At 41.6% G+C, this 23,649-nt stretch overlaps 1 protein-coding gene across 7 annotated transcripts in view; it reads right to left on the reverse strand.

The window, feature by feature from the left end:
- Positions 1–23,649, reverse strand: part of PID1 (phosphotyrosine interaction domain containing 1) — a 240,655-nt gene that overhangs the window by 212,517 nt on the left and 4,489 nt on the right. Inside the window, exon 1 of one of the 7 annotated variants that reach the window (XM_036857180.1) lies at positions 20,478–20,499. The exons of 5 other annotated variants lie outside the window; for them this stretch is intronic. The gene's annotated coding sequence lies outside the window, so the exon portion shown is untranslated. Of the gene's footprint in view, positions 1–12,438; positions 12,459–20,477; positions 20,500–23,649 lie in introns of those variants that run through there. One more of the 7 variants, XM_036857181.1, reaches the window with a different exon arrangement.

Below are 23,649 nucleotides of genomic sequence, written 5' to 3' on the forward strand. Positions count from 1 at the left end.
TAACTAATAGCCTTGAACTTGTGGAGGTTCGGTTTTTCACACCTTGGCAGGTTGGGTCTGTTTTAGTGTTGCCCTCAATTCAAGGGCAAAATTTTTATTTTACCCAGGATAAAAAGCCTACAAAATACTGTTTACCTAGTCATAGGAAATCTGAGTGTTGCACAAATAAAACAGAAAGAAAGCATTCTTCACGTGAACACAGGTTTTCAAGGTGTCCAATTCTTCCATTATGATCCTGAAAGATACTCAAACTATGTCTCATTCTAAAGAGTTGGTGAGCTTTTAAGTAGTACAAAAATCACAGAATGCATAAATCAAGCTTTATCTTCCTTATATGGGCAAAAAAGATTAAATGACCAGACTTAATGACCAAATAAGAACCAAAATACTTTACAATTTATCTGCTGCAGTTAAAATAGGGTCTTTTTTATTTTTTGAACAATTTTTCAGGAATCAAATATAAGAATATGCTTGCATGTAATACACACCCAATTTGATACCATCTTCACTAGTTTTGGTAAATTTCTTAATCTCTATAAAGCATGTTTCCTCACCTGCAAAAATTCATAACAGGTACCTCTTAAGCACAACGGCAGGTACAGAGCTATTGTTCAGTAAACACTTATGTTTAAAGGCAGAGACTTCTGCCTTTAGATCATGAGGTGGAAAAAAAATTTAATCCAACAACTAAAATACAGTTTTCCTGTTCTGCCTAATTAGAGACCAGCTCAAATCAAAACTCACACCACTTGCTATGACTCAGAACACTCCACATAACAACTGAAAACTGCATGCCCACAAGCTAAGATATTTAGTTACAGGTGGGAAAGGAAAAGTCATGATTCTGACCCCACCCTATCCCACTGCCACCTGAAATCTGCTCCTTCTACTAGAAAACCTGGCTGACCCCATATGCAGCATGACCTTCCACTCAACCGCCCAGGCTAGGGACCTTAATATCACCCTCCACATTTCCTCCCTCCCCAATCTGCTATCAATCTATTCTGCCTCTTAACTCTCACTCAAACCCTCTGCCACCTCCTCACCCCCAACAATCACTGCTTTACATGATATTTTCATTCCCTCTTTTTCTGCACCATTTCCAACAGCGTCCTCATTTCCCTGCTTTTAATTCATTTTCTAAGCCACAACCAGAATGATCTTCCTAAAACCAATATATCTGAGTCCTTTGTCTCCTAAAAGCCACCAGTCGTTCCCCAATGCCTAAAAGATGAAGTCTATGCTCATAAATAACCCACACAAGGCCTTTCCCAATTGTGCCTCAGCTACATTTTGGCTTTTTCATTCTTTTACGCCAGTCCCTCTCCTACTCCCCAGCCTCAAGAGATGCGCTCACTCTTGTCTGGACAAGCCTGAGTTCGCAGCTCTGAACACATTCTTCCCTATGCCTAGGGTAATCTTCTCGACCTAGCATTCCCATCTAGGACAGGGTTCATAACTGTCCCCTCTCTGTTTGTACTACAGCATGTATGTACTGTGATTGACGTGTTTGTATGTTTATTGCATTCTCAAGACTATGAGCTCAGCAGAGTATCTGCCTCCTAGCAGGTGCTCAATAAACGTCTGTTGAACTAATAAGTGAATATCATCTTTTCATTTCTGTAGCTAGCATTCTACAGATATGTGGCACTGGAATATTAAAGCCAAGAGATGAAAAACAAGAACGGAACGAAATATTTTGCTCACAGTACATCCCGTCACCCAAGGACAACAATCAGAAAAACAAGAAACAGGGAGACTTAGAGTAATCGCAATCATTGTTATCTGCATTCTTCCAATACCAAGAGGAAAGAAAATCTTTTCTTTTATAAGTTCAAAGTTCTATCTATACTGGTCAAAGCCCAGTTTAGTAACACTCAACTTTTCCAAGCTCTGATACATTTTAATTATGCTTTCTTTTCAGATCTTGTAAAGTTAAAAAAACCTTAACTTGGTTTTTGTCAAGCAGAGGTTAACCGTGGATATTTGAATCACAGGACTCATGTTTGGCATTGGAACTTGGCAGAAAGCCTCACGTGTACTTTCTCTGGGACTAAATTGCTCATTTCTAATACAAACAGAAAAATAAAGCAAAAACCAGCACTGCGTAAACAAAACATGTCACTTTTTAGTTCTCAACAGAAAATTAGCGCACCTTTATTTAACCACTATTTCAGTGCAACTTGGGATTTTAATGTAGGGTAGGGAACCCAGGACTCCTTGTCAAGCATTCGGCAAAGTCCAAAGGAACCTCAGTCTTGGTAGTCTTTTTCCAGTCGCACTTGTAAGTAGTCTGGCATCCTTTTTTTCCAAATACAGAACCAAGTAGCCCTGATTCTCATCGTCATCCAAACAACTGCAAAAACTAGAGCTGGGGATGAAGTCTGCCTGTAGGGAGTCCCTCAAAACTACCAAGCGTGACTGTTTCATCAACAAATATTCATGATCCTCTTTCCTGAAATCCTAACTTTGCAGACCTCCTCATTAAAAAAAATAAAAAGACTCAATCCTTCAAAATTATTTTAACTCAATGAAAATTATGTAACCTCTTCTAAGAAAACCAGTTCTCTTCACTTTTTGGTTTGTAGTTTGTATTCCCCAAACAATGTGTTTATTACAAACACAAAATATCTCTTTCCATCCTCGTAATCTTGACATATTATCTAATCAGCAAAAGCAATTTCCACTCTTTTAAATGTAAAACTATGTACTCTTCCTTTCTCACTTCCTCAGAAGAGTCTCATTTCCCAGACTTTGCTTTCTGAATTCCCATCAGAAGGTTCCTACAAAATCCTCCTCAATCCATGTTTTGCTTCTGGCAATATTAGGTATGACATCTGGTGTTGCATTAGTCACTTTGGTGCTTAGAGAAATAGGGAAACCATCCTGTCAAATTTCAAAGCTCCAAAACCAGAAGCTTCAGTTAATTTAAATGGAGCGTTACTTGCTTTTCAATTGCCTAAGATCAAAATCCCACATATAGGTCTGTCATGTAACCAAGCCCATCTGTGCCAATAGGCATGTTTTTCTTTACACTTAAAAGAGGTGTCCAAACTAATTATGGCATTTGCATCTTCTCCTGGACGCACTTAAAAATCCACCTGTTGTTCAAAACTCTTTTGCATGACCAAGTCTCTTGCACTACTCTTTCTCTGTGTTGTCTGAACACACAAATTCGTAAAGCTTCTCTCTTGGACAAGTGCCTCTCTATTCCAACCAAGGCCAAGGTGAAAACGATGCTTCTTGTAACACCCCAAGCCTCCTGGTAAATGCCACAGTTGTCTCTACATACTTAAGTGCAAGTGAAAAAGGAGATTTGTTTTACTTTGCCAAACTTCCCTCTCATAATGTTTCCACTAACAGTAGTAATCCTGAAGATATGGAAATGCTACTCGTTTTAATCAGAGTATATTTTTGCACATTACATAAAAATTCTGACAAATTCTTAATAATTACTGTTACCTAGAGCACAAACTACAGTGCTCCATGCCAGGAAAATCAGTATTGGAGGTCTGGGGGAGGACAAACCACTGCTTTAATTAGCTGACTGCTAAAAAGTACTTGAACATATTTTACAGGTTACAAAACACTTTTACATATACGATCTCATTTCACCTTCAGAAGAACTCTATTATTAGACTCATTTTACTGAATAGGGAAACTGAGACTCAGAAGTTTATGTACTTCCGCAAGGTCATATAGAGAGTACTCAGTGGGGCTGAAATTTACATGAAAATTCCTAGTCGTGCCCGGTTCCCATCATACCAGGTTCACTTAAGCCGGGAGAATATTTAAATCATTTCTATCATGCATCCCTCTACATTTCGGTTTTAGTTTTAATTTGTTTAGTCGTTGTTTCCTTTGGTGTTTTGTTTGTTTTGTTTTGCAGACCAAAATGTGATAGAAATAAGTTAGTTATTCTCTTTTTTCTGTAGGAATAAAATACAAATTTACATACAATAGCAATCACTGATTCTTGTCAAGGCTAGTTGAAATCAAAGAGCTAGAAGACCTCGCTCATGGCAATGCCAAATATCATCCTTTACATTCAGGTGATTATCAATTATCTGCCAGATTTATATTAGCCAGGGCAACGGGAGTCAATCCCGCCCACCAGAAGGAAAGTATGCTTCAAACTACAGAGCCGCCAGGTCATGAAATAACATTATTATGGGAATTATGCAAGTAAATACAATCTGCATCCATGCAACATTTTAAAAATAAATGCTTTAAAGGAAATAATTGAACACCATTCAGTATCCCTACAGGGTTCATCTTCAAGTTCCTGAATTTCAATGCACAGAAACACACCTACATGTAATTGAGGAGTTGAGCCCCATTGCTTACACACCAGTCTAACAATAAACAAGCTGAAAGTCAGTTTCTCTATTTATGTTGTCCTGTGGGCACACACACCCATCTATTATCTGCGGGAATGAAGGCACCACAAACCTTAGTGGCAATAAATAGCTCCAAAGGAAGAACTGTCCAGTGAACAAGTAAAAACACGAGTGGATTCCAAAAAGTACAAAGATTTGCTAAACAAAACTCACCAAGCACAAGGAGCACTTTAAAAATCTGCTCCGAATCCTTCCACTGAAGTAAAATGTTTTTGGCAACTGGAAATAGTTAAAATTTCCTTTTTTTCTCCTTATTGCAAGTGCTTACCTCTGCACATCCAGTCTCCAACTTGGTCTGTCAGGACAAGAAATCTCCTAGGAAAGCCAGTCCTCACAATCTTTGCAGATCAATTTAGCAATTTGCAAAACGGAGGTTTGTCATGACAGAGCAAAAAGGAGGGCACCCTCAGCATGAAAAGCACCCCAAACCACAGACACTAACCCACCCACTCAAAGACAGAAAGAGAATCCCTATCACAATAAGAAAAATCCCACTCAGGGAAAACAGAAAGAAGAAGAAGAAAAAAAGGCCAGAGAATTTCTATAGTTAATGTGTATATGGGACACACTGAATACAAATCTCCACAGAGGGGCAAAAATTCAATAGCGATGATTTTTAGAAAGTATAGTGTATCATTTAGGATTCACTCCAGCTGCAAATGAAAGAAAAAGCAAAAGAGCAGTGGTTTAAAGACAGACGTTTACTTCTCTCTCTCACATAAATGAGGTCTGGAGGAAGCAGCCCCGGGTGAGCATGGCAGCTCCGTGGCATCAGGGATGCCAGCCACTTCTCTTTCTGTTCTACCATTCTTAGCATAGGGCTTCCCGCAGTTGGTTTAAAAGGGCCTCTCAAAACCCAACCATTACATCCATATTCCCACCAGAACAGAGGAGGAAGGGGCAGAGAAGCAGGTGTCCTCCCTTTAAGATCCCTTCTGCTTACACCCCACTGGCTACAACTTTGGGTGTTTTTTTTTTGTTGTTTTTTGTTGTTGTTGTTGTTGTTGAGTCGTGCCACAATGCATGCGGGATCTTAGCTCCCTGACCAGGGAGCCAACCTGCACCCCCTGCACTGGACTCGAGGAGTCTTAACCACTGGACCGCCAGGTAAGTCCAGCCCACTGGCTACAACTAACTTGTTACATGGCCATAACTAGCTGCAAAGGAACCTAAAAATACGTCTTTATAATTGGCATTTGCAACTATGCCAAAATCAATGTTCCACAGCTCGACGGGCTTCCGGGCCCTGGGGCTCATGCAACCGTCAAACAATTATTTCTTAACTGCCTACTTCCTTCTACCAGGCTCTGTACTGGGTGTGTGGTGAGAAGCAAAGTAGAATAGCCCCTGCCCTCATTCTTCAGACATTCAGGGACCACTGCTCCCCAAAACCACTAGAAACCACATTCGTGGACACATATACATAGGAGTTTTTCTTTAACATTTTATATTAAAATAATTTCAAATTTACTAAACATAACAAGAATAGCTATGCCTTCAGAGAGTAGAGTGGTGGTTACCAGGTGCTGGGGGGTGTGGGAAATGGGAGAGATTGGTCAAAGGTCACAAACTTCCAGTTGTAAGATTAACAAGTTTGGGGATCTAATTATACACTGTAATTATAGCTAATAAGACTGTATCACATATTTGAATGTTGCTAATAGAGTAGACCTGAAATTCTCTCACCACAAAAAAGAAATGGCAACTATACAATGGGATGGAGGCGGTAGCTAGTACAATTTTGCAATTTATAAATGTATCAAATCAACATTTTTACCACCTTAAACATACACAATCTTTATGTGTCAGTTATATCTCAATAATAAAGCTGGGGGCTTCCCTGGTGGCACAGTGGTTAAGAATCCGCCTGCCAATGCAGGGGACACAGGCTGGAGCCTTGGTCCAGGAAGATCCCACATGCCATGGAGCAACTAAGCCCGTGCACCACAACTACTGAGCCTGCGCTCTAGAGCCCACGAGCCACAACTACTGAGCCCACGTGCCACAACTACTGAGCCCGTGTGCCCAGAGCCCATGCTCCCAATAAGAGAAGCCACCACTCGCCGCAACTAGAGAAAGCCCGGTGCAGCAACAAAGACCCAACACAGCCAAAAGTAAAAACAAATAAATAAATACATTTATAAAATAATAATAATAATAAAGCTGGGAAAAAAAGGATAGTTATACCTTTTACCAGCTCTCCCAGCCATCAACACTGAACCACATTTGCTTTATAATATATTCCCATTCTCATTCATTAACTTCCTCCTGTCTTTCTTTTTTCCCCTTTGCCATTTCTCCCTCTCTTCCTCCCTTCCTCTCTCCCCCTCTTCCTTTCCCTCCTATTTCCCCCTCCCTTCTTTTCTCTCTCTCACTCCTTCCCCTTCCTCCTCCCTCTCTACATCCTTCCCTCCTGTGTATTTGAAAATAAGATACAGACCACAGAAGTCATTCCCCCTTCACCCCTAAAAACTTCAGTATGTATTTCCCAAGAACAACAACATTCTCTTGCATAACCATAGGAAAATTATATATCACCAACCATCTCAATGAAATTCTTTATGCAAATTTTTTTTTCCTGGTCTAAGATTCAATTCAAGATCACACTGCATCTGGTTGTCTCATCTGGAACCGTGCCTTGGCCTTTCTTTGTCTGTCTTAGCACTGAGAGTTTTGAAGAGTACAAGCAGTTATTCTGGAGAACATGCACTCCTGGGACAGAAATAGTGTGCAAGTGGTCCTTCTCAGAGCACCATATCAAGAAGCACATGATAATGGTTTACCCCATTCTGGGTGATGTAAACTTTGATTATTTGTTTAAGGTGATGCCCTCCTGATTTCTCTGCTGAAAAGTTACATTTTCTCTTTTTTCCAATTGATAATTGGAAATTGGACATTTTCTCTTTTTTCCAGTTGATAATTTGTAGGGAGAAGCTTTGAGATTATGTAAACATCCTGTTCCACATCAAACATCCATCAACTAGTTTTAGTATTCACTAATGATAGTTGCCTGGACCGATGATTACTATGATGGTTGCAAAATGGTGATTTTCTAACTCTATCATTCCTGCTTTATTTATTAGTTGATATTCTACTTTAAGGAAGAACTTTCCTTCCTCACCTATTTACTTATTTGTTTGTTTGCATCAGTATGCCCTCATAGATTCTAATTTTATTTAGGGATATGATCCACGACAATAGTTATTTATTTTGAGGCTCAACATGTACTGTATTTGGCCAATGGAAGCCAAGCTGGATCCTGTGCTTCTGTATCCTTTGGAAATATCTTTTTCCTTTTTTGAGAACTTCCTATCTATCACAACAAATAATGTATTTAGCAATCCTGGAGGCCTCCAGATTTCTTGATGATGCCAAACTGGAGTTCATTGTATCTTCCATAAGGAAAACCAAGCTGCAGATTTCCCCCATCTAAAACTCCACTATAATCAATGACCAAGAAACAGAAGTAATTCTAAACAAGGCAGTTTCTACACTTTATATTTTCAACTAATTATCATCTATTATAAATAGCCCTGACTGCTGACATCTCTTGCATTCCAGAGATTAAATATAACAAAGATAATATCCCTAAAATAAGCAAGTAAGCAGGCAATAATTTATGTACAAAATAGATACAATGTATGATATGTTGACTTAAATGTCAAGGAGATCAGGATATTTTCCAAAGAGCTTAATATAGGCACACAGTTGTGTGCTTCCCCATTAATAGCTGGCTGTAAAGAGAAATACAAGAAAGCCTCTCTTTCTCTCTCTCTCTCTCTCCCCACCTTGCTCCCTTGCTCCCTACCTCCCTCCTTCTTTCAATACAAAAGTCAAGCTCTACTCTTACCATCCTCCCCAACTTACAACGGCATGCATACCGTTCTACCTCTCTATTCTCCTTCCACAGAAATTAAGAGATGGCAAACAAATTGTAAAATACCATTAATTCACTGAAACACTGTTCAATAAATATATTTATTGGGCTTGTATCGTGTTCTCAGACTTATATCCCAAGCATTATGCCAGGTGCGATCAGACATATGATGAGGAACAAAGACCTAGTCCCTAACCTCTAAGGCTTAGAGGCTTTTAGGAGATGGAAATCCACCAATAATTCTAATAAAAAGAAAAACTAGAATGAGGTAAGGGGTATCAGTGAGACATAAGAACAAACTGTGGACATCCAAAAGAAAGGGATGATTCATTGCAACTGGAGATCAGGAAAGGCAGAAGAGAAGCAGTCTCATCTGTACGGGAGGAGTGTAATCTCCCAGGCAGAGCATGAAGGTGATGCAGAAGGGTATTTCAAACTAAGGAAACAACACTAGCAAAGGCATCAGATATCAAAACACACAGAAGTGTGGAAAATAGTCCACAGCACATTAAAAGATGTGGAGACAGATGAAGACGGTACATGACTTGAACCAAAGAATCAAAGCAGCTCCTCAGCATGTGATAAGGATGCTTCTTTACAAGCACCAACCACAGAAGGGAAGGAGGAAAAGGTTCTGCCTAATCACTAACACTTTAGTTCACTTCACCTCATTCCATACAATTTTTTCACATCCAATGTGTAGAAAGAGGAGGAAAAAAAGGATATGCAATATTGACCAAATGACATTTTCCCAAATAAGAAATTAGCCAAATAGCATCTGTCCAAACAAACATAAAACTTAAACTTCGAAACCATCAGATGCGATTTTTATTTTAATCACAAAGAAAGTCATCCTTTCTTAGTACTCTTGAAATTCTCAACACATGCCATTGGACAAAATGCTTTTATTGAAAGAAGGGCTAGAAAACCATCTGATACCATATTAGACGAGCATCAACTGACTGTTGAAATCAGAGGATTATGTCGATTTCAGTATGATTAATCCAAACCATGGGGAGGAAAAAGCATGAAGGTTCTAAGGAAAATTTAAAAAGGAACAGAATCTGGGGATACCATATCGTCCACATCTGCTATTACTTTAAATTTAGCACCTGTGGTAGGGATGGTGCATCGCCTGCCCTAATTCCCTCTGGCTATAGTAACAGAACCTCAACTCAGTTCAGGGCAAAGTGCCCAGTGAAAATATCTGCTCTCCCAAGCAACGGACGAGCATGTGCCATAGTCCCCACCCCTGAGATATTAGAATCCTCCTGGGTAGGACTTGAGGGAAAGCACTCGTGTTTCTAATAAAAAGGGACAGATTACAAAGGCCCTCATCTTTTGCCTTTCACGGCATCTTAGGATGGAAGTCTCCCCCATGATGATAACTTCGTATTTAACTGATTGCAACCTTCTTGAGCACAGGACCACTTTTTAGACCCACCTTAGAAATTAATGCAGCCCCCTCACCCAAGAATAAAAGGTCAATGAACACTTGCTGAAAGTAAAGCCTGCAAGAAAGGGACATGAAGAGAAGCACTGTGGCAAGTCTCAGCCAGTCAGGGTATTCTTCCCGCGTATCTGGCATTCATGAAATCTACAGTGCTTGACTCTTGCAAGTATCACAATCTTTTTTAAATCCAAAATGCTGCTGATTCACACAGAGGAGTTTGGTACCCACTAATGGAAAAGGTGCATAAAGTCCAAGAGCCACTATGAATCAATAATGATTTCAGATAAATATTTCTTTAAATAAAGCACATAGGATTTGAAAAGTAGCTGATTTTTGGCAAGGTATATTTTTGGAGTCTATAGAAAATGTATAATGCACGTCAGGTTCATAGGTATCTTAAAATAATTCCATGACCCTCGTGAGTTCCAAGGTCCACAGGTCAAGAATTATTCATCCATAATAAGAGCATTTTAGTTGAGTCTATTCCACTGTCAGTCCACTACCCAGAACCCCAAGGATGTGAGCTGTAACAGCGCCATGGCTTTGCCTTCTGCTTTGGCCAACCTTAATCTAGCTTTAAATTTCTGAAGCAGACTTCTGCTCCTATTTATAATGTGAAGTTAAAAAAACATGCTAACACTTAAGAAATTGTTATGCTACATAAAAATTCTCCTGAGTCTGACATGCCCACAGAAATGCGAGAGATGAAGAATAATTTTCCCTAGCACACATTTTTATTTACCCTGACGCATTAACAGCTTCAAATCAAACTTAAATGTCCTATCTAGAGGGGCCAATAATTGAAATTAAAAAGATAAATAGCCTCAGTCCTTTAACATGACAAAAGCAGGCATCTGCTGAGTTCCAAGATAGACTTTTTAGTGCATTTTACAAGAAATCAACAATGTATCAATTTCTTCCAGTCCTCAGATCAAAATGAACCCATTTGTTCTCTTTATCCACAATCCAAGAAATGAGTTTTGATGACTATCTAATGCAAAGATAATACCCTCTTAACCAAAAGCCAAAAAAGAAAGAAAGGTAAGAAAAAAAGAAAGAAAATCCCCCCAAATAAGCAATGGCTTTGAGCCACAGCCAAATTTGTTTTTGTCCAAATTAGCTGTGACTTCCAGCTCATCAGGAGCCTACAGTCACTGAAACAGGAAGATGGGAGAAAAGAGAGGTGATGATCACCCCTTGGGAAAGCTATAAAAAGTATCTAAAGACTCAGCAGTTAGCAAGAGAGTTCGAAGAAATTCAGGAATGGAAGGAACTCCACTCCCATTAATTGTGAGGAAAGGAGGAGGAGAGAAGCAAGAAAGGAAGAGGGTCAAAAAAAAAAGAGAAAAAACACAGATGTGGCCCCAAATCGCAGAGCAAGCCTACCTCATGTGCAAAGTTGAGGTCCCTGCAAATTAAGTTTTATTTCCAAAAGACTCCCTCCAAGTTTTCATTGAACGCTTGCCCTGCTCGTAGGTACCCTGCCAGCACACAGGCCCTCCTGTTCAGAGCACACACGTATCTCCCGGGTCAGCTCTGTTCACCAAGGGCATTCAACTACATTATGAAGAAAAATGCCAGTTCTCTGGGCCAAGGAGTAAAGAAATCAGCCTTGAGCCTGTGCTATTTACCATTAACACAGCACAGAGCAGGACACATCAATTAGCAGGCTTTTTAGACTCTGTATTCTTCATTCTCTAGACCGCTTTACTTCCAGAAAACCACTGAGCTGTACCATTCAGACAGTCTGTCAACATCCTAAAACAGATATTGGCTGTTTAATGAATATTTAAATATAATTTCAATTTCCCCAAGAGGATTCCCACAGGGGGAATGCTGATTTGAATTTTCTTTGGTTGTACAACACTCTCCCAAATTTGCACTTTTGCAAAGCCATTCATTTTCTACAAAGCATAGAGCTCCTAGAGAAAAGACAAGGGGGTGGGGTGGGGAAGGGGGCGGGAGATGCCCAAGCTAACTGATGCCAGATGAACTTTTCCTGGATCCAGAGAACTTTGTTTTGAAGATTTCCGCCTTGTATTAAATCAAAGTGGCAAAGCAGGTCTTGAAAACTAGGGAACTACATTCTCTACCCAGAAGGTCAAGACTGCCGAAGTTGTAGGTATTTAACTTTCTGGGCTCAAGAATCCACATTGTCCTAGAGTGAACTTACAGAGCCATTCACATTTTTAACCAATAATTACAAATGTTTCTCAAGAACTGAGGCTCAGACAGCCTGAGACCATGTCTTTTCAGCTATTTTGGCCAAAACAGCTGTTTGTGTCCCCGACACCATTTCTACCCCAGGCTCCAGAGACAAGAGACAAGAGGGGTTCACTTGACTATGTGTACCGAAATACTTTGTTTTGGATGCAGTGAAATCATCATTACTTAACATGACCCTCTGCTTTTTCAGTGCAGAGATTTGGCAGGAAGGTGAAAATGACATCCAAGTTATAAAAACCTTAAGATTTGTAGCAGATGCCAATAGCAGGGCTACACCCTTATAAACAACGAAGACAGAAATCTTTCTCCAGTGACAGGCCAGAACTTGGAAGCTGTGGGCCAGGACTATAGGATAATTAGGATTATTTTTGTTCAGTGGCACTTACTAAAGTAAGGGTATATGCATAAGAAATTCCAGGGTGAGGGGAATATTTGCATCCATTCTTCAGTAAGCATGTACAAATTTTACAAAGAAGGTGTACCCGTAAGGAGGGGCATCTGTGCATCCCTGGGTTTCTGGTTGGTATCTTGGAGATCCTTCAAGCATGGCTCCCTCACTTTCCTCCACACATACGTTCTGTTCTACATATCACCTTCTGTGAAACAGAATTTGAAGACTGAACGTTAATCGGTTCAAAAAAAAAAAAAATCTACCTGTATATCAGTCAGAGTTTTGTAGTTACAAGCAATTGGTACCAACTCTGGCTCATGGGGGCAGAAAAATAAATAAATAAATAATTGGAGTGACACTGGATTAAAAGGAGGGTAGAAGGACCAAGCTCAGAAAGGACAGGTATCAAGTTGCTCCCAGGGTCCATGCAGGAGGACTACAGAGTTTCTACAGATCACGGTGAGTAGAATTACCAGGTTTTGGCTACTTTCAGCCTTTCTGCCACCCTGCTCAGGATTCCCACTTTTGGGAGAAATTTTCTGACTAATCTAGACATTTGGGGTACACATCGACCCCACAGCTAAAGGACGGCACACTGATTGCCAGGCCCCTCTGAATGAGGTCACCCCACTGGACCAGGGGAAGAACAGTTCCCAAAAGCAAAATCAGGGTGCTGTTAGCAGAACATGGGAAATGAAGACAGGCAGAAAAAAACACAGATGTCCACTTCTGCATAAACAGTCTTAGCATTCCTACTGAATTGTTTATTTTTTCAACTTCTAAGGACAACTTTGGCAAAAACTACAAATAATGTTATTGCCCAATAGTCGGTGTTATGATGTCCCACATGTAATTTCCAGGGTCTTCAACTTAGGAAAATGTCTGGGGCTCCAGATGAGCTGATGTACATCTTATTCTTCTATTAGGTAATGAGGGCCAAGTAACTGATCATGTTTCTCTTCTTACTTAGGCTGCCAGGAAGCTCAGAGCTAGGAGTTTTAGGCGCAGTGGTAGCACCTGTCCTTAGTCTAGGTTTTCAAGTACAACTAAATCTCTACCTTCATGATATGACTAGTATTTGAGGAATTTTACTTCAGTCTTATTTTAACGTTTCAAAGGCATAACTATCTTTTATTGAAAAGTACTTCAAAAGCATTTGAATTTTTTCCTTCCTAACCAAAAGTCAACCTTTTCATAACTCTGTTAAATATTTAAGGTGTAATTATATTTTCTGAGCTTGTAGATTGACCAGGACTTTCGTATTCTGCAGCCAGAATCATCCCTTTCCTTTTTTGCTAGATTCAATTAGAATAGATTAAATTAGAAGGACAGATAGATAGATAGACAGATAGATAGATGACAGACAGATCTAACTCTGGGTCTGATTAGAGTGTGCAATAATTTTTAGGATAGTTATCAATAAAGTTCATAAACCTTTATTGGAAGATCAATAGGGAACTGTCTCAAACCTATAGTTAGAGAGCCTAACCCAGAGGGATGATCGAAAACTAAGGAACCAGGAAGTGCTCAGCACTTGTGCTTTCAATGAACCGAGTAGATGGTTGAAGGTTGAGGGTCTAATTCATTGTTTTATAGCTCAAGCCACTGTCTGAGTTAATTCCAAGTACTTTTAATACCAAAAATAATCAGAATCCCCTAATGCTGCAGGAAATGGGCAGAGTTAAGTAGAACAGGGGCAACCTGGGAAGGTAAATGAAAGCAGCAGCAGATCTGCCCCCAGGATGATCAGAAAACACTTGCAAGGTGCTTTTGGGTGTGTTTTTGGTGAAACGGGGATTCTTAATTATAAAGGTGTTGCCACCCTTACAGATGTCTTTCAGTTTGGGTTTCCTAAAATAGCATTTGAATGGTTCTTCATAGGTTGATAACCTGTGGCGAAAAGGTGGAGATCCATTCAATTTAAAACTACTCTCCACCCTCTAAATTTACCCCCTTTTTGGGAAGCAATCTGTTCCAATGTTTGTTTGGCAGTAAAAATGCTCCCAAAGAGCCAATACCATAACAGTGAGGAATTTTAGTTGCCTGGTGTGGGAGATGTAGGAACCAGTGACTGGTGTTTAGTGGGAAGTGGGAGGAGCCTCCCACTTCTGCCTGGAGGGCCCCCCCCCACAACGTGCTCAAGGGCAGAAAATGGGAGGAGGAACCCCACTTCTGGAGCTGAGGGTGGGCTCCCAGAGTGGTGCCGGGAGAACTATGGATGGTGCTAAACAAATAAACTTAGTCACACAATTATTTGTCACACTGGCCTTTAAGAGTCAGGAGACCGGGACTTCCCTGGTGGTGCAGTGGTTAAGAATCCACCTGCCAATGCAGGGACATGGGTTCGAGCCCTGGTCCAGGAAGATCCCACATGCCGTGGAGTAACTAAGCCCATGCGCCACAACTACTGAACCTCTGCTCTAGAGCCCGTGAGCCACAACTACTGAGCCCACATGCTGCAACTACTGAAGCCCGCACACCTAGGGCCCCATGCTCCGCAACAAGAGAAGCCACCGCAATGAGAAGCCCGCACACAGCAACGAAGAGTAGCCCCCACTCGACGCAACTAAAGAAAGCCCGCGCGCAGCAACGAAGACCCAACGCAGCCAAAAATTAATTAATTAAAAAAAAAAAAAAAAGAGTCATGAGACCAAGGATCTGGTCCTGATTCCAACAGAACATGAACTTGGCATTCAATTCTCTCACCAGCCAAATGAAGTTGCTAAGCCGGATGGGGGTCCCCAACCCCAGTACCTGCAGGGCCCAGCAGGCAATGTGATAAATGAGACGTGCTCCGTAAGGCCTGGGTGGAGCTGGAGGCCACGCCCTACCCCAGTGGAGCAGCATCTGGTCAGTGGTCACTACAGGAGAACCTGGGCCCACGGTGGTTGGACTGTCTGAGTTTTTGAGAGAATCAGAAAGACCAGCTTTCTTTATAAATTCCTCTGATTTTTCAATCCTGGAGACTAATTTGTGCTGTTTTTATATACACTGAAGGGGCCAAAGGAAACATTTTTGTAAGCTAGAGCCAAACCTCAGGCCCACAGTTTGTCAACTTTAAGTTCAGGTTCTATATTGAAGTGCCCTGGATAGTGGGCGCTCCTTTACATAGGGATTATCTTCTCCCCTCCTGTGGAAACTCACAGGGCATTGGCATCGTAAAGGCTACAAGAAGTCCTGTGCTTCACCTGGTGCTTCCCAAACCTATCCAAAGACTGAACTCTTTGTGGCAAGACTCATAAGAACAGCTCGCTGAGCTTGTGCTTCATGGAACAGACTTTGGGAAACACAAAACTTATCTGCTTGGTTCCAAAATGCTACACTGCTATTCCTAGTTCACTCTTGGATCTGAAGTAGGGGAAGAAATTAGTATTTACCAACTCCCAATAACGTGCCAGATACCATGTATCCCACATCTCAACTGACAGTCAGGAGTTAAATGTTATTACCCCCATCTTAAAGTTGAAAAAATATAAATCAGAGGCCCTGAGGTAACCCCCAATAAGTGAAGCAGCCAAGATTTGGATTCATGGGTGATTAAAAATCCCATGGTCTTTCCACTATTCAGTAGCTTGTAGGGGCCACAGGCAGCCTGATCTGTACCCTAAAGAAATAACAGTCACCATCCGTATCTGCGGGTTCAGCATCCACAGACACGCAGGGCCAACTGTACTGCATCATTTTATATAAGGGACTTGAGCATCCACAGATCTTGGTACCCACGGGGGTCCTGGAACAAACGCCCCCTCAGATACCGAGGGACAACCTTATTCTCCCATCACCTCCCATTTCTCCCTTACTGCTCATCCCTGTGGCTTTGGATCTACCTTTGTTTTCCCCTCAAAGTTTCCAGGCTCTTCATCTGAAAAGAACTGTTTTTCCAAGAAAGCCAGATAATCCACCAAAACATTCGGCATCACTGAGCAGGTGTGAGCATCTGATGCCTTTGCTCAGAGGAATAAGGTATCAAAGCCGACAGCTGCATTGAAGGCGTGACAGACAGCTAACCTTTGTGGCACACACAGACATGCCAGGCATGGTGCTCGCCTCCTCCCCCTTCCCTTTCTTCCTAATTTTGCATCTGCCCATCCTTTACCCCCTCAACTCCCCAATCTCCCCTCTGCTTGACTTTCTCACCCATCTGCCATCCCTCACCTCAACCCATTTCATTTCTTTCCTCCACCCCCGAAGTAAACAAAGGAACAGAAGTCTAGCATTTTACGTGCCGCACTCAGGAGTGACCACACTTTCTGGTTTGCCAGGAGACAGACTCACCGTTCATGCCTGCTGTTCCCATTAGGTATTAATAGCGCCCCATCACCTCAACAGGACCTCAGATGGGACAAGAGGCCACATGATCTCATTATATATTTATTAAACAAGGACTTCTATTCCTTGCCCTTTAAAAGAGATGAAATCAAATTCCTCAAATTTTCCTCCCTGGGGGGAAAAATGTTTTCTAAACTAAAGTTATTTTCATATGCTTCTCAATAGCTTTTTACTAAAGTTCAATGGCCATTGGTAAAGTTGTTGCATCTTATCTAAAATTTTTTAGTTGCTATCTTCTTGAGAAAAAGAATTGTTCCATAAGAAATCCAGACCCTATATTTGCTAGGCAAATTACATCCGCAAACTAGACTCAAGACCCACAAATGGTTTTGCAGAATGTATCCTCTCTGTGTCTTCTATCACAGGAGGAAGAATGGCAAGAAGGTGGCCCGACCAGCTGCAGGGATCACAATCCCAGAAATTCACCCTTTGGAGAGCAAAATCTCCTGAGTCTACTGGCCACTAGGGGAGGAATCAGATGCTAAGATACTGGGCTAAAGAGGGCCCAGAGGACTGGGGCAGCTGGAAAAGTCAGCTGGAAAACCAACACGTTAGAAAGAAGAGAGAAATGCATCCCTGGGAGGATGGAGGATAAAGGGGCCATCCTGAATGAGGAAGATCCACCAAGGCATCGCCTTGAACGTTCCATCCTTTGGTCTGGATTTCTTCTCTTGCTCAACTACTAGTTTCTCTCAGGTCCTTGGGCAAACTGAGATCGATGGAAAATGTCATTTCAGGAAGTAAACAAAGAAGTGTTTGAAAAGGAGAGAATGGAACTCTAAGAAAAATATAGAGTTCATTATTTACATTCTGGGCTAGAATTTTAACATCCAGTTAAAAGAACACAAAAACTACAGAGAATTCGCAGAAGTGAGAGCAGAAACTAGTATTATTGTTTAGTTCCCCAACACCTGGCACTGCGCCTGGCATACAGTGAAAATTTCACGTACACTTTAACAGCTTTAGGTATAAATGACGTGTAGTACACTGCACAAGTTTGTAAGTTTTGACAGATGTACAAGCCCATGAAACCATCACCATAATCAAGACACTGAACACATCCATCACCCCCAAAAGTTCCTCCCATCCCAGGCTCAGGCAGCTGTAATTCTGACTTCAATCATTTTACATCCCCACCAGCAGTGCATGAGAGGTCCAGTTCCTCCACGTCCTCGCCAACAATTGGTACGGTTGAAGCCTTTTTAATTTTCGCTGTTCTACAGTTGGGCAGTGTTATCTCATTGTGCTTTTAATTTGCATTTTCCTAATGACTAATGATGTCTTTTCATGTGTTGATTTCCTATCCATATAACTTTTTTGTTCAAATCATTTGCTCATTTTCTTTAATTGGGTTGTTTATCTTGTTACAGTATTGAGTTTTCAGAGTTCTTTATATATCCTGGATACAAGCCCTGTATTATAAATACACGATTTGCAAGTATTTTCTCCCAGTCTGTGTCTTCTTTTCATTCTCTTATAAATATCTTTAAAGAGCAGAATTTTGATGAAGCCCAATTTACCCAAGTTTTCTTTTATTCAATGTGTTTTTGTTATTGTTCTAGGAAATCTTTGCCCAACCCAAAGAAACTTTTGGGTGTAGTGGATCTGTTCATTACCTTGACTGTAGTAATGTTTACACAGATGCATACGAAGATTTTCTGCTGTTTCTGTCTAGAAGTTTTATGGTTTTATGGTACACCTGGGTCTATGAGTCATTTTAGGTGAATTTTTGTATAGAATATGTATGAGGTACAGACTGAAGTTTTGGGTTTGCTGTTGATGTTATTGATTTTGTTGTTTTGCATATGGATTGTTTCCGCATCGTTTTGTTGAAAAGACTATCCTTTCTCCAGCAAACTATTTCTTTACACTTTTGTCAAAATCACATTAACTTTTGATCAAAAAGCAGAACTCTCAAAAAAGGCCCTCGCTGACAGCTGCTAAAATTTAAAACATGCATCCTCTTTGATTCAGCAACTCCAATTTTATCAGTTCCATCTAAAGAAATACAAGCACAATGATAGTGTGCAGATCCTTATAACAGTATTATTTACGGGAGGAAAACAGCAACAAAAAAAATGGGTGCAATCCAAATATTCCCTGATACAGGAAGGACTGAATAAATTACAGTCCAGCTGCACCACAAAATTTTATGTAGGGAGTAAAAGGAATGAGTTGGGGCTACATGTACCGACCAGAAGAGATACCCAAGAAACATTCTGTAAAGTGAAAAAAATTACAGTTTTATATATATAATGATTATATTATTTAAACAAATGAGAAAAACCTAAATATGTATCTATAAATTTGTATGTGTTTGCAAAAACCTAGGGAGAATTACGGGAAAAAAACTACCAGACAGATCACATGAGTTTCCTTCATGGGCAGAATTGAGAATGAGGGAAGGAACAAGATTATCAACTTCTTGGTACCCTAAGCAGATATTATTTTGTAATTTTTGAATCAAATCAAGTCTAAAATAGTAGCCATGACTTTGCCATGTATAGAATGTGCACCTTACTCCATTACACATCTGTACCACCACTCGGAAAAAAAGTGGGTTTTTTTGGTGGTTGGCTCTAGTAGGGAGAAATATTTTGGTACATGAGGGATAACCCCCCCCCAAAAAAATTCCACACTAAGTATTATAGGTTGAATTGTGTCCCCAAAAATTTCATATGTAAAAGCCCTAACCCCTAGTACCTCAGAATGTGACCTTATTTGGAAATCGGATCATCACAGATATAATAAGTTACGTTAAAATAAGATCATACTGGATTAGGGTGGGCCCCTAATCCGATATGACTGGGGTCCTTATAAGAAAGGAAATTTGGACACAGAGAAAAACACATGAGGAGAACACCATGCAAAACTTCAGCTGGAGTGAAGCTGCCACAAGCCAAGGAATGCCGAAGATCTGCAGCAAACTACCAGAACCTGGGAGGGAGGCATGGAAGAGATTCTCCCTCACGGCCCTCGGAAGCTATCGACCCTTCACGCAAGTTGATTGGAGACATCCATCCTCCTGAACTATGAAACAGTACATTTCTGTTGCTTAAGCCACCCAGCTTGTGGTACTTCATTAGAGCAGCCCTGGGAAACTAATACACTAAGCTCCCAAGCAGTTAAACCTAAAGCAAAAAAAAAATAGCAACAGCCACTCACCAGTACCACGGTCCCACAGCCCCCAGCTCCGTGCCGAGGGAGCATTCTCAGAAGACACAGAAAGGAAACAGCAGTGTCTACTGTCCCGCATTACAGGTGGCTTGTACACCAGGATGCCGTACACACCTGAGGGAAAGCCGGCTCCTGATGTAAAGACATCAAAGCATGTGGTGGGCAGAAGGGGCTACAGAATCTGCGTGTTTATCCCCAGACCCACAATTACACAGAAACCATGGGGAAGGGCTTGTCATGAAAGGATTAGGGTGGATCTACTATTAGGAAAGCATAACGATTAAGGAGCCCCTTTCTCCTGGCACCTCTCCCTCCCTTTCACATGTGCAGCATCCTTCCCTACTGAGGAAGAGAGTGGAAAGTAAAGCAGCCTTTCAAAACTTGAGTGACTCTCAGTATCCTGCGATAAATCATGATGAAAAAGAATGTATGTGTGTGTGTGTGTGTGTGTGTATATATATGTATAACTGAATCACTTTGCTGTACAGCAGAAATTAACACAACATTGTAAATCAACTATACGGTAATAAAATAAATTTTTAAAAAAACACAAAACTTGAGTGACTCTTCACTCTAAGAAATGCAAATCCAACGAGCAGCTGTGCAGCGATCCAGGCTCCTTACCCTCGTCAGGACTGGAAACGTCTGTGCCATAGTAGCTACTGTATGAAAAAACCAGAAAAGTGAGTACTATGACTCCTAATGACGTTTATTTTATCTTAAAAGTGAGTTCCAGCATAGGCATGGATACTTCATTAAAATAATTTATGAGGTCACCAAGTGAAAAACAAAAACAAAACAAAGTATCCAACCAGATACGAATAATCAACCAGACATACTCTGGAGCTGTCCTGGAGGTTGATTGGAAACGGATCCTAACATCAGTCTACAGTTGTCCTTGCTGGGAAGAGGCAAGTCCCAGAGGCTGGCTACCCGCGACCCTGCAGAGACGGACAACCCAGATTGTTTGAGAATAAAACCCTGGGCCTCCCTCGGTCCTGCCTGTCTGGAAAAGTGTCACTGAGATCCTCCCCGAAGTGACTGTCTTCCACACCCCAGCCCATAATTTTAAGTACCAGCATGAACTATCTCTTGAAGCACATTTACTTCCAGAGGCCCTCCCTTGGCAACAGGGCACACATTCCTCTCAGTTTTTGCTTCATTTTCCCAGGATGTTGACCAGAAGTAGATGAGAGAGAAAGAAGCAGCATTTAATTGTTCTCTAATGTCCGTTTTCATTATTTTTCAAATCCACCATAAACAAATTCACACTCAGCACAAAAAGCATGCTATACAGAAACACTGATTTAGTCCCAGTATATGAAAGTCAGGCACACCTTAGCCTTCGGAAGTACAGTGACAGAACACAGACAAAGGCAGCAGGTTTCATGAACGTACTAGCGTGTTAGTCTCCTAGGGCTGCTATAACACACCACCACAGGCTGGATGGCTTAAAACCACAGAAATGTACTCTCTGACAATTCTGGAGGCTGGAAATCCAAAACCATGATGTTGGTAGGGCCATTTCCCTCCAAAAGCCCTAGGGAGGAATTGTTCCTTGACTCTTTTAGCCTCGGGTGGTTGCCAGCCGTGCTTGGCTTTCCTTGGCTTGTGGTAGCATAACTCCACACTCTGTCTCCGTCTTCGCATGGCCCTCTTCCCTGTGTCTTCAAATCTCTCCTTATAAGGACATTAGTCATTGAGTTTAGGGCTCACCCTAATCCAGTATGACATCACTCAATTACATCTGCACAGATCAGATTTCCAAATAAGGCTACACTCACAGGTCCCAGGGTTAGGATTTCAACATATCTGTGTCGGTGGGGCGGGGTGGGGGGGGGGGGTTGTGGAGAGACAGCTCAACCCATAACAATGAGTAAGACATAGAGACCAGGCTCTGAATCTGAATCTTGGTCCCTTTGTAGCCATGTCAGTTAGGAAAGCCAAGGGTGCAAGTCATAAAAGACCCAACTAATACATAGGCTTCAAAAAGCAGAAGGAGGTGGTATTTTTCTCACTACTGAAACCTCCCTTATCAAATTAAGACCTCAGTCACAACACATGAGGGGAGAAGGAGGCGGCTTGGGCTGTCTTACGTGGGAAAGATACCTAGGCAAATACCAAGTGGCATCAGTACTAAGTGAGAGAGCCTACTGTGACTTTGGTAGCATTGAAATCTGCCAAAGGCACAAAGCAAGTCTGTGCTTTATCCTTGACACCATCCTATTCCAGTTCTCGCCCTGGGGGTTTGGACCTGGTGAATATTCTGATGCTTTATCACTGGAGAGCAGCTAAATTGGGATCACAACCTTTTTTTTTTTTTTAAGTTAACATAAAATGATAGTAACAAATTCCACGAGACTCTAAGGAGGTCTTTGGACAAATATCTCAAAAATTTCTTCTTGCTCTCCTTAGATAAAGCCTCCATTTAGATTTGTGCCCAAAGGTGGCTGAACAAAGCACACTGCAGCCATTGAGTGCTTCTGGACTGGTTTTATTTGCTGACCACTAACGAGTCCCTAAACTGCGGCTAATTCGAGGAGTCAAATAGCCCTGTGCAAGGGAGCCTGATGGCCAATAGCCGTGGGGCTGTCCAGTGTCAGCCGCTCCAGGATCCAATTTACGGGACAAATTCATACGGTGGAAGGGAGTCAGTTCGAGGGAAGGCGGGAAGAGAGAGATAATCTGGAACATCAAACAAAATGCAAAACGTTGCCTAACGCTCCGAGATAACCCAGAACAGTCAACATTAGGCAATGGGTAACCAAGGGACAGAGAGTTTTTTTCCCAAGACTAGCATTTTGCAAGTCACTTAGTAGAGATTTTGCTCTTGAACTCTCCGACCTCCTCCCTCCCTTCCCCCCCAGTTTTGGTCTAAATGGGGAACGACTGCAGAAGTGATCGGGGTTATTGACAGCTTTTAAGGTCTCTAGTTTGTCAAAACTCCAGGAAAGACCCAATGATAGAAGATAGCATGTTACTTCTGCGAGACCTCAAATTAATGATAAGTCCAAGTTTTCTTTAGGAAGGATAAGGCCCAATGCTCTGTGCTTACTCAACTATGAGGGCTGAAAAGAACAGCAAGACGTAGGATCGATTTAGTGAGAAACCTGTGTGTCTGTAAGAGCAGCTCTCGCTCATTTCTAAGCAATTGCTCTTGAACACTCCGACCTCCTCCCTCCCTTCCTCCCATTTTTGGCCTAAATGGGGAGCGACTGCAGATGTGATCAGGCTTCACTGCAGTTTCAAGGTCTCTAGTTCGGACAAATGCCATGTGCTCCAGCTCAAGAGACTCTTAAATGGCACTTGGGAATTTCAGCTTGAGGACGACACAGCAGTTTACTTCCCCCAGAGATCTGGGCCACCAAAAAGAGGGTAGCCCTTGGTCCACGCAGGCAACCACACGGCTTCAACAAGAGATATGAAAGTAGCCTCTCAGAGCCCATGAGGCCACCACCGTTGCCATTCTATTTACTAATAACAACAGCACCCGCATCCTTCTAAATCACAGAAAAGCGGAGATGGAGATCCGGAGCAAACCTCCTGCTTCGAATTCCAGCTCAGTTCATGTCTGGCTGCCCAACCCTGGCCGGATCATTTAAACTCTCTGGCTTTCAGTTTCTTTATCTATAACATGGAGATAAAAGCGGTCACGGAAGGTAAATGAGCTAGATAATTCAAATAAAACCCCTTAGCATCGTGCCACACACACAGCGCGTGCTCCGTAAAAGCTGGTGTTGTCATGATCTGCCTCGCTCTGTTTTCCTCCTGTCAACTTGGTCTGCCAGGATAAGTG

Source organism: Balaenoptera musculus, chromosome 7 (genome assembly GCF_009873245.2).
Source record: "Balaenoptera musculus isolate JJ_BM4_2016_0621 chromosome 7, mBalMus1.pri.v3, whole genome shotgun sequence".
Classification (NCBI taxonomy): Eukaryota; Metazoa; Chordata; class Mammalia; order Artiodactyla; family Balaenopteridae; genus Balaenoptera; species Balaenoptera musculus.